This window comes from Triturus cristatus, chromosome 1_1, assembly GCF_964204655.1.
Source record: "Triturus cristatus chromosome 1_1, aTriCri1.1, whole genome shotgun sequence".
Lineage (NCBI taxonomy): Eukaryota > Metazoa > Chordata > Amphibia > Caudata > Salamandridae > Triturus > Triturus cristatus.
Genome location: NC_140579.1, coordinates 1,109,870,939 through 1,109,883,363, shown reverse-complemented (window position 1 = coordinate 1,109,883,363; position 12,425 = coordinate 1,109,870,939). Strand labels below are relative to the sequence as shown.

The 12,425-nt window shown below is 45.6% G+C and overlaps 1 pseudogene; it reads right to left on the bottom strand.

The window, feature by feature from the left end:
* Nucleotides 1-275: 275 nt before the first annotated feature.
* LOC146871688 (uncharacterized) lies at nucleotides 276-3,799 on the bottom strand (annotated as a pseudogene).
* Nucleotides 3,800-12,425: the final 8,626 nt, after the last annotated feature.

The following is a 12,425-nucleotide window of genomic DNA, read 5'->3' as shown; positions in this document are numbered from 1 at the left end:
AGCCATGACGAGAGAGTTAATGAGCCATGACGAGGAAATGAGGAAGAGATAGGAAAGGCAGATGGCGGCTGTGCGCGTGCATGCGCCCGTAACCGCAAGCTTTAGGCCACAAGCAAAAGCTTGCGGTCGGATTTCTAAAGCCCCACTTACTAAATGTCTTACCAAACCAGCGCATGCGCTGGCTCAGGCGAGACCGAAAAAAGAACAAATAGGATTAAGGAAAACCAGCCACTTCGTTGTATGTTTCTAGATTCGGAGTTTTCTTTCGTCCACTTCTAGCATTGCAAATCTTCATAGCCAGCTTCCTTCTCATAGTTCTGTTGTCCAGTGATGACCAGCAGTTGGCCCTGCACACAGACATCATACACTCTGGAAAAAAAGAAATTAACTTACATCAGTATCATGTTGCCACCACTTTTTTAGGTATTTAATAGGGCTAGCCTGCCTTTAAAATGTTCCAATTGCGTTATTTCATCGAGTGTGCCCCATGAGATATGGATAGAAGGGTTCATAAGTTTAACATTAAGGGCACTTGGTCAAAGAGACACAGGTGAGTGCAAGGCATTGATGGAGAGGGGGGCAGGAGGTGAAAAAAGAATGTTTCTTTATTAACAAATGTCTTTTAACTTGTATGGAATGAGCTGCCCTGATGTAAAATGTTTTGAAGCTGGGCCCCCTCCAAAACTTTGCCTATGGCGACTTGGGGCTGCAGGAGTGGTCGGGGCTAAGAGCGGCGGTACTTTTCTGTAGCCCACAATATGCAATAAACTTGAGAAATATGAAAGAGCAAACATGACTAATTGACAACAGAAATTGAACACAATACACCACAACATAACCGGGGAGTTTAGCCCCTCATGCTCCTGGTTCCTAATGCAACTGTACCTGCCGCACTAATGATAGTTCCAGCCCGAAATAGCAGGCTGTGTTCTGCCTTTTTCACCCTTTTGAAATACTGAGGTACTTGAAAGAAAGATTGATTCAAGTACTGATGTAGAGGTGTTGTAACAAACATATGTGCCCTAGTCATGTTCACCAGCAGTGGCGGCTGCCAGCTATCGGGAGTGGTAGGCGGACAAACCACTGCTGGGAACACAAAACAGCAGACTTAGCCAATCCTGGCGCTGCTCTCAGATTGTGGAACATCCAGCCAGCCACTGCTCCTATCCTCTGTTGCCAATCTGCAGCAGAGGACACGCCCTGTATCTCTCTGGAATCGGGGCAGGCTGGCTGCTGCAGGGCACACAACAGTAAAAAATAAAATGTCAAAGAGAACTTTTCACTGGCATTTTTATTTTTTCCTGCGCAGTTTGCAGCAGGCTGGGGTGGGTGGGCGATGCTCCACGTCCAAGTGAAAAAACTTCAGGTGTTCGCCAGATGCTGTCACGCTTCCTCTGTAAATGGAAAGGAATCAATACCAGATTTAATTTACAAAACCATTGTGGAGGCAGCCATGTTGGGCCTGAACTCTACTTGCAATATTCATACTTTGAAAATAGTCTAAGAAACAACCATACTGACCAGGAACTCAAATCGGAGCTTACAACCAAGTGCTAGGAAAAGGGCAACTGATCTAATTATTGGGAGAGTTGATCAGGTCTAAATAAAAGCTTTGAGCACAGTGTTTTATAAGTGCCGTTTGCCATCACCCATTCATCCAGTTTGAACCCCTCACCTGGAACTACAGATTTCGAAATTAAATCCCAACTCAAGGCCTTGCCAGATTTGCATGCTATTTGTAGTGCAAACTCAGCACAAACTCTTAATAAGTTACGACCCCCCCACCCTGCTCTTTTGCAGACTGCTGTTAAGCGTAATGGAGTCCTTGTACATTAATATGATAAAAAGATCACATATGCAAACCTATTTAAACACCGTATGTAATGTATTTTCATAGTCCTAAATTAACTGAATGTTAATTTGAACATTTGTAATGTCTTACCTAATACTACATCAACTTTCTCCTCATCAAGGACAGCTGTTCCAGCACGAGCTTTTGTTTTGTCTTTTGCGGATGCAAGTTCTTTCATAGAAAAAAGTATTTCTCCGACACCATTTAGAAGAAAACCTGTACTGTCCCGAGCTGCCTTGGCTTCCTCCAAGAGTTTGTGCAATTCTCTTTGGCACAAGAACAGTTCTGAACCGTGAAGGATCATTTCAATCCTTCACCAACTGCTGCATATCAGTCTGCAAAATAACACAGCTATTAACTATTTGGCATCATGTTAGGTTACGTAGTAAAAAAATAAAAATATTAGAATTCATGGTTTTTGGATGTTAATTTGGCATACATGGCTAACAATCTAAGATTTGCTGGGTTAGCTCCATAAATATAAAGCAGCCATATAAAAAAAACCATTACATGCAGAAAGGTTTGAAAGTTTCGTCATGCAGTAAATCTACAATGTTTGTCCTATATAACCTTTAATTGTGCAGAAAGGTTACAAATGACAACACAATTAGTATGCCAAATCAGTGGGAAAGAAAACAAGTACCTTTTGTACCATGAATGATTGACTGGATATTTTTGAGGCCGCTGTATATGTTAAGAGCCTTGAACTTGTCAAAGCATACAGCGCAGCTTGCAAATGCAGTATAGCACATAACACAAGCATCATTTTTGGCGACACGTGTTTTGGTTGGGAAAAAAAGGATAGTTAATGGAAATTTGTTGCAGTTTACGGGGTTAGGTAGAATATCAATCACTTATCTTTTAAGTGTTTGTTTGCGGCTTGTAAAGCATTCACTACTTCTTGTAACCGTACACACTCCTTATTCAGACAGGAACCAGGGCCAACAGAATACCTTTCATTTTGGTTAATAATGGACATGAGTTATATACCATTTCCTTAGAGAGAAAGCAAATCATAGTTAGACCATACAAGTGGAAATGCAATTTCCTATGCATCTTAAAAAAATAAAACATCACCCTAGTGTGAAATGATGGACTTTCCCCAGTTATCAAATGAAAGGATTCTTCATTGTCCTGAGGACAAAAATAAACAAAAAAGAAGACAAAGCAACCATTAGGCCATCATTTATACTGTACAGTTCAAATAGTTGTCAATTAATTTATTCACATTTTAAAAGATAGGTATATGTGCTTTGTTGTTGACTAAATTAATGCACCATATTAATTCTGTGTTGTAATAAGAATCAAGTCCGTTTGCAGTGATAACAGGCAGAAGTTATGTAGTTATTAAAAATAGGTTTTGGCAGCAAAAGGCATGTTACAGTTACCAAGAAAAAAAGTCTGGTGTGTAGGCTTAACAATATGCAATTGTGTATAAAAGGCAGCAATCATCTAGCTCTAATTACATCATGGTCAACCCTTTTGTTGCTTGAAAATGGGTCATGGCAGGGGGTATGGTTCATATCAACATGTGTGACTATTGCTGCAGATGGAAATTCACTGTAGGCCAGGCTGTGTGACTGCGAGCCAAAAATAATCTTGTGGTGTCAAAACATTTGGTACCAAGTGTACCATCATTTTGTGATCTCCGCTGCAGGGTCTGGTAGGTGTTACTCCATTGCTAGAAACAGCCAGCTCTTGTGTAGGAAATAGTTTTTGGGGTATTAACTGGGGAGGTGGTGATGGGAAGGCATGTTTTCGTCCTTGATCCTTGAATTTAAGAGGGGACTCCAAGACCGTTTCATTTTCACGTTCTATTGCTTCATATTTATTTGTAGATTTTGGATGAAGGACACTAACCCTCGTTGTTGAAAGTGCCAGGTTTTCAAGTTTCTGCATGTTAATCCGTGAACCTGCATCACCAGTTTCATCTATATTTTTGACCATCCATTTAAAAAGAATTTCACTGGGATTGTCCAAAAGCAGAAATTCTCCATCTTTTCTAAAACAACTGAACGACCGCAATCAAAAAATAGGACGTTAAATGAAGCCATGATTATATCCTACTAGATATAAAAATCGGAAATTAGTTTGCGACTAGTTTAAGCTTTAGAGATATGGTACAGAGCATATCACAAACTGATTCACATATTATTCAATTGGAGAAAAGTATCATGGAGTGGGCAGATACAAACAACCTATCTCTATCGCCAGATTTTTGACAGTGGAAAACATGACCTATCAGTAAACCAAGAGGCAAGACAGTAATGTAAATCCTCATTTTCCACCCCCTTCAAAAATTGATGAATCTACACATATTTTAAGCTGATATTTCAGTGAAATCTTGTGGCATTGGGGAAGACTTTTTAGGTTTCACCTGCACAACGCATGCACCGCGTTTGAGAAATCTCTTGTATTTAATATATCTTAAACTAGGGCTTTTATCAGTTCCCGTAGCTTAATTACTGTGTTAATTCGCTTTTGTGTGGAACTTTTTTTTTTGTTACCTTCCCCTGGCTGCACGCATTCTAGAAGAGCAAGCAGGTGAGGAGCTGCAAATTGGGTGCCAAGGCCTGGGGCGCGAGCAAGGAGCCAGTGCATAGGGCAGAACCACCTCCACCTACCTTAAGACCCCTACTCCAACAGAAGCCCAGAAACGCACGTGGGGAGAGTGATAAACAGCCACAGAGGCCTCAGCAGAAGAGACATTATTGCACCCTCCCCATGAGTGGCATCAACCCTTATTCCTGATGCAACAACACTGCTCCCCCAACAGAGAACCAGACGCTGGTGTTGGTGGGAGGTAGGAACGTGGACTCTCTTCCCTCCCGTTCGACCTCAAGTGCACAGCCCTTATATAGACAACCAATATCAGCAACCCCTTCCTTAGGTTGTAATGGGAGGAACTCATATCCTAAGATACAGACCAGGCTTTAAATTTCCCCCCCAGACACCAGAGTAAAGTGTGCAAGATATTACTCTTTGGCTAAAGGCAAGCAAATTCAGCACATCACAGTGAAGTGGCACAATTATTCCAGTAAAACCGTGGGGAGATTGCGCTCCAGCACTGGACTGCAAGGGTCCACTCTGATACACAGTCACCCTCAAGCCACTAAAAGCCTGCAAGAAGAAGCATAAGCGCCATCTGTTCTCTCCATGTCCGATAAGCTAGACAAGGTATTAGCGGCTATCAACATTCTAGGGTCACCATGGAAGACAGATTCGGAGCCCTAGCCACTGCCTCAATCTTTTTAGCCATGACAACCATAAACTAGCTGACAAGGTCACGGATGGTGAGAAAACTCTCTCCACCTTAAAACCCTTGGTGAAATTGCTACAAGAAACATTGCGAGAATTACAAGACTGAGTAATGGCACTAGAGGATCGGACAGGTGACTTGGAAGGACGCTCACTGAGGAGCAATATTTGCGTCCTCGGTCTACCTTAAGGAATTGAGGGAACGGATCCTATCAGCAATATGAAGACGTGGCTCTGATCTTTCACACCGAGCTCAGAACTGACTGCCTTCTTCTCGGTGGAAAAGGCACATCGGGTGCTGGCCCGGCACCTACACCCCAGGATCCCCCCTCTCGTCGCTACTGTTGAAGCTACTTCACTTTTGTGACAGGGATGTGTTACTTTATGCAGCCAGGCAATATGGACCCATACGAGTTGAAGACAAGCACATTATGCTCTTCCCCGACTACACTCGTGCGGTGAAACAGCAACGATCCTCTAGAGGTAAAACGCTGCCTCTGCCAAAATGGGATACAATACTCACTGTTATTCCCAGCGTGCCTCAAGATAATGCACCATGGGACTACCATGTTCTTTACAGACCCTGGTGAGGCATGTGACTGGATGGAGCAACATCTCCACGGCCTCCCACACTCGAACTCAAAACGCAATAAACAACCGCAAGAACCCAGGAACAGACACTGTAGTGGAAGGAAAATCAATCTACGCTCCAGGTCCCTGCCTCATAGCTCTGTCGCAGAATCTCCCAATCTAGAGCAGATCATTGCGGAATGTAGAAAGGCCCTGCAGGCGGTGGTGGACCTAGGACCAATCTTAGTGGTCACAGATAATGAGAGAGGCCCGCACATTTTCACTTCTGAAGGAGACAGTAGTGACACGAACACCTCTCGAGCAGAATCAGTGACTCGACAAACCGCGGACATACTCATCTGAAATGTTGGCATTAAAAGGCACCCACCCCTATTACATATTCTGCCCTCATTGTGCCAATGTCATGATAAAGTTACTCCATTAGTAGTACGATATGGCCCGGCTCTAGGCCCAACCATTTATGTGGATCCTATAAAGGCCAGTTTTATCAACGCTGGACGAACCCAGAGGTGTTGGTACAATCACTGTGAGACAGTGCTTGGGAACCCACTAGGTAAGTTAAAAGACCCCTCACACACCAACCTAGTTGGTGTCATGCTTTATCATAGGGGTCCCAACCGGGTGGCCGAATGCCCCCGGTTGTGCTATGCCGCCTGACTACAGCGGAGCTGGTGTGGTGCAAGGATGTGATGTAGTAAAGGTTTAAAAATATCTCTGAGAATCCTTGCCGTGGGAAGTTTATTATTGGCGGCTCAGGATATGTTAAAAATGAAACTATGTGGTGCAACTACGAAAGAAATTAGTTTCTAATAGTTGTATGGGTGGTAGTTTCATTTTTAACATATCCTGAGCCGCCAATAATAAACTTCCCACGGCAAGGATTCTCAGAGATATTTTTAAACCTTCACTACATCACATCCTTGCACCACACCAGCTCCGCTGTAGTCAGGCGTCGTAGCACAACCGGGAGGCATACGGCCACCCGGTTGGGACCCCTATGATGAAGCATGACACCAACTAGGTTGGTGTGTGAGGGGTCTTTTAACTTACCTAGTGGGTTCCCAAGCACTGTCTCACAGTGATTGTACCAACACCTCTGGGTTCGTCCAGCTTTGATAAAACTGATATATACCACAGGGGATACGGACGCACCCCACGCCTCCCTAGCTCTCTCATTGTTCTTTACATAGATCCTATAAAGGCCACATGCATCGATAGCTAGGGCACAGAAACGGTCCGTCCCCACACTACACTAGTGCACTAGCACCATGTTTAGTTTGGACGTACCGCTCGTTGCGGTAGGTCCTCAGTATTGGTAATACTTCCCACCCCAGTTTATACCCTCATACCTGACTCCCCTTTGCAAACTGATTACAATTACAATGATGGGTGGGTGCCATAGACCTTGGAGTACCACTGTGATCAGGAAGCCCAGGAGGCTGGTCCGGTATCCCTCTTCTAAGCAACCGCCCTACCACCCCATCCACGCCTTATCATGACACGCACTAGTGACTTCAATTTCCTTACTCTAAATGTGTGAGGCATGCACACGGCACAAAAGCGGTATACTGTTTACACATACATTAAACGGCAGAAAACGCAGATACCAGTATTACAAGAAACGCACTTGACAGCTGGGGAACTAGACAAACTGTGAAAGCGTTGGCGTGGCACTTTCTGCACAACTACATACTCTGCGTACGTGCGTGGGGCACTGATCTGGCTCCGACCAGGGGTCCCATTGTAGGAGACTCACAGGGTGGTGGATATAGAGGGGCGGTATGCCCTCTTAGAGGGACTCCTGGATGGCCAACCAATTCTCATAGGCAGCATCTATGCACCAAACTCCAAGAGGGGAAATTCTGGGACACCCATTTGGGTATTCTTGCCCAATTTACCACACCGCCATGGATATTGGAGGGATATTACAATTGTGTGATGGGCCTCTCCATGGAAAGATCTCACGCTCCCCACCCGAACTCTATACCCGCCACACAAATAAACCGGTACAACACATGGATACACCAATGGTCACTAGCAGACGCTTGGAGCATCAGACACCCCACAGTCAAACTCTACTCCTTACAATCCATCCCGCTTAATCTCCTGGTGCAATTAGATCAATTCTTATGCTCACCCCCAATTATTCCTGTGGTCCAGCGCGTAGACTATTTAGAGCAGGTCCTCTCCGACCACGACACACACCTGATTACCTTTGAATGGCGGCCTCCTCCATCCCCAGTTCCCACTTGGAGATTGTGCTGCGCGACTGCCTAGAAGACCAAGTATTCTGGCATGAGCAAGATAACAAGATTTGGAACTACTTTGCTGAAAATACCAATTCAGCATCCACACGAATGCTAGAATGGGATGCATTTAAAGTCGTCATAAGAGGGGCATGTATCCAGCAAATATCCAGTATTCACACTATGCTAGTGCGACGAATACTAGAAGAGGATCGCAAATTAGCGGCCCTGACTCAGGCAGCAGATACTGACAGGGCTGGACCGACCCAGATAGCAGACGCCAAAACTGCATATGCAGAAGGATTAGCAGACTTAAGACAATACAATTTCAGAACGCATGCTACCAGGGTACATAGTGAGGGAGATAGAGCAGGAACATTACTGACATAGCTCATTCGGCAAGACTGTTTCATGCCCCATAACTGAAGAAATCACCCTTCCTGGGGCGACAGTTCTCTCCCAAGCAGACATCATCAAGCCTTCTATGACTATTACACAGAGGTATACAGAGCACCCAGACAGACAGATATCTCGATAGTGGACCAATTGCTTGCCGCCCTCTCGTTCCCTTATTTCCCACATTGCCCCACCCAACAAGACCACTCTTGATGCAGTGATCGCATCCACAGATGTGACTCAGGCGATACTGGCCTTGGCCAGAAACAAGGCTCTGGGTCTGAACGGCCTACCATTGGAGTATTATCGTACCTTCTCCTCCCTCCTGGCACCTTGGCTAGCAGACATTTCCTGGGTGGCACTAGAAGGTGGGGAACTCCCGGTATCACTCTGCAGATCACTGATTGTGTCCATCCTAAAGCCAGACCGCAGCTCTTGCAACATCTAGCGTCCTACAGATCGATCACACACTTATCAGCAGATTATAAGATCTTCTGTAAGATATTAACAGATCACTATACTCTAGTACTTCTGACACTGGTACATCCAGACCAATGTGGGTTTGTCCGAGGTAGGTGCACCTCCCAAAATATCTGTTGATTATCCCACATTCAGGATCAGGTGCAGGATCGCTAATCCCGGGCCGCGTGCCTGATGCTGGATCTAGAAAAGGCCTACCTCATCCTGGCCATATCTGTTTGCTGTGCTTCAGCGTGTGGGGGTGGGTCCAACAGTACAAGCACACACAAGACTACTCTACACAAACCCCACATCCAGAGTCTGACTGGGTCACCACATTTTGCCCCCACTCACAGTGTCTAGAGGTACACAACAGGGTTGTCTGCTCTCCCCCTTACTCTTCGCCCTGGCGATGGAACCCTTAGCGGTTCATCTTTGAGAGGAGGGTAGGGATTGGGGTGTCCTAATAGCGGGTGCCACCCATAGTGTATCCCTATACATGGACGACCTACTACATTATGTGCGCGACATTTCAATGGATCTCGCACGCATCTCACCTCTCTAGCAGACTTTGCCACAGCTGCCACCTAAGAGTTAACTGGATAAAGTCCTCTATATACCCACTCACCCCGACCTTTCCCCACAAGAGATATGTATTGGGGGCATCAGCCTTACTTGGAGTGCCCAAGCCCCGCGCTGCCTCAGCGTATGGGGTACCTGGTGACGACGAGTCGTCAATTACCAATAGACAGGGTGGTATTTTTGAGTGGCCCAGCTCCAGTGGCTGTCGCGCTGGAAGGCGGGACGTACTCTAAGAGAGAACAGTGCAGATGCAGGACCCTTGCCACTATCAACGATCCGACGTATGCTCCTTCCAGGCTTCCGACCAACCTCGGCCTATCCAATACAAGTGACGGTGGCACGGTCTGCCGGTTGACATGAGAGACCCTGCTATGTACCCCTCTGTTGCCCCTTGCTGGCCTGCCCTGGGGTAGCAAGCAGTACACAGCATGAACCCTCCAGATTTGGAAAGACCACTCGATCTTTGAAATGGGGTCCCTCTTTGCAAACGGTCAGCTCCTTACATTTGATGTACTAGTAGAGAAGACTGGACTTCCCCAGGGTCAATTCCTTCTCCACCTCCAACTAATGTCAGATTGCTACCAGACATGGCACATGACCGAAAGTGAGCCAGTGACACACCCGGTCCTCCATGCTAAAATACAAATGGGCCCCGGGTGACACATAATTTAATGGATATACAAAGCCATACATGAACTCACGGACATATCACTTACCCCACTATGCCATAAGTGGGAAGAGGAGTTTCAGAGGCCACTCCACGACAAGGAGTGGGAGCATGCCCTGGAGTTTCCAAAGAGGGTGACCCGCAATTCCCGGTTTAAAAAAATACAATTCTGCTTCCTACACCTTGCATACTTTACGCCTGAGCGAATCCTATGCTATTATCGAAACTCACAGTTCTCTTGCCCCCCTTGCCATGCCCCTAGTGCAGAATGTCTCCACATCTTCTGAAGCTGCTCTGTGCTGCAACCCTATTGGGACACAGCCAACAATACAGTGCGAGGTAATGAGGCTCACCTACATAACTACAAGGGAAGACTGCGCGCTTGGTATAATCCAACGTCGTAAGCACTGTAAGGTCCAGGTATGATTTGCATCTTTGACCCTCTTGTTAGCAAACTGTTGAATCGCAGTGCACTGGTGAGCGCCAACAGGGCCCCCAATAGCGGCCTGGACATGAGCAGTCAACAAATGGGGAGCATCTGCAGAAGATGCACTTCACGCGAAGAGGTCCGAGGAATGTGCAAACTTTGCATATCCACAGAGTGGGCAACGCTCCTCCAGTGCTTCAAACATATCACTGAAAACACCGCATTCCCCTCACTACCACCACAAGTGTCCTAGACACCGATTGGTGGCACATCCACTCCCACAGTTGCACACAGAACCTCCCCTAACCAGAGCACTCCACGAAGCTTAACTGAGAGGTCACTGCAGATGGCCTACTTTGAGACCCGTTCAAAGCAAGCCTCATCTATACTCTCATGTGTATGAACACATACACGTAAAAAACGCACCCGCCCACCTACCCATACCATCTTTACTCCATAACCTACTCAGTGTATCCCCAGTTCACAATTGATTATTCTTTCCCAATAGGAGTTATTCCCTCCTAACAATTCTCTCCCAATATATACATCCATAGGCAGGTCTACCACATGGAGATGGGCTCACGCACAAAGTAGAATGTGCCGTACATGATATAATCCAGTATCCATATGATATCTGATTATAATTATACTCTCCACCCACCAGTGACATATATGAGTCTAACAGCATGTATATGTAATTACCTAAAGTGGCAATGATCAATCAAATAAAAAGGTTCTAAAAAAATAAATCAGGCCTTGATGAGAAACATAATGACCCAGAACTATTCACAGGAAAGTGCAAGGCACATTCCGCTAGGACGGCACATGAGAAATGAGCATACCCCCACATTTTTAACCAATGATCTTCACTCGGGGTGGAGTTGTCCATGTGGTCAACGCTTCAAAGCTCCTCAGTGGGGCACGTGAGCATCCCTCCAAGAGGCTTCTCATTGGGCCGATATTCCCACATGCTGTGGGAAACAGTTGCGCAAGTGCTGCCACAGGTCTTTCAGAAATCCCGGGCAAATTCTCTCTCAAGCAGTTACAGACTGTAGAGACGCAGCGAAGTTCACTATACGCTGTGGCTTGGACACAACTGACTCGCTGGGCTGAGCTGTTTCATCGACTGTGGCACTCAAACTTCACGCCTGTCTTAGAGCATCTGGCTTTTTGGGGGATATCCAGTCTTCCCTCATGGAAATGCCCTTCGTTGGCACCCACCTCTTCAGAAACAAGGCAGACACGCCTCCAGATACCAGCAGTAGGCCTGGTTTTGTCAAATGAGGCTGTGATCTGCCGCAGGTTCTTGTTTTGTGCTTCTGAGGCAAAATATGTAATACGGCCCTTTGAGTGCAAGATAATCTGCAGTAAGCAGTCGACCATTCCTGCGGTTAGAGTTGCTGGCCCTTGGCTGATCAAGCGGTGGATGTTATTCCAGTTCATTTCATGTTGCAGACACGATCTAAATCGCTGTACTATTGAATGCAAATCTTTATACAAACAACATTTTAAAGTTGGTATATTGCAGAAAATCACTAGGAAAGCTAATAACACAAATATTTCAAATGAAATGTCGTATAGTCTTCTGTGAAAAGAACCGGAGTGCAGAAGTCCTAGCTTTCCTTCACAGTTATCTGTAAAACCTATCTTTCATTTGTATGTTTTTGATATCTGGAGATTTTAACTTATACTAATTTGTGTTCAGCCCTTACACTTCCCTCTTATTCCGTGTCTAGGAAAGAGGGCATAGTTGTACCTGCTCCAAGTGAAAACTGATCAGTGACCCGTATATATACTTTGACAAAAAGAAAGCTGTGAGAGCAAGTCATATGCAACAGTGGTTAGTTGTTCTCCTTTTTTGTGTTTTCCTTAGTTCTGTTCTGTTTTCATTCTGTCCCATTGCTTTTTGTGTTCCCTCGCATTATCATCACAGGCACATGGTCACGG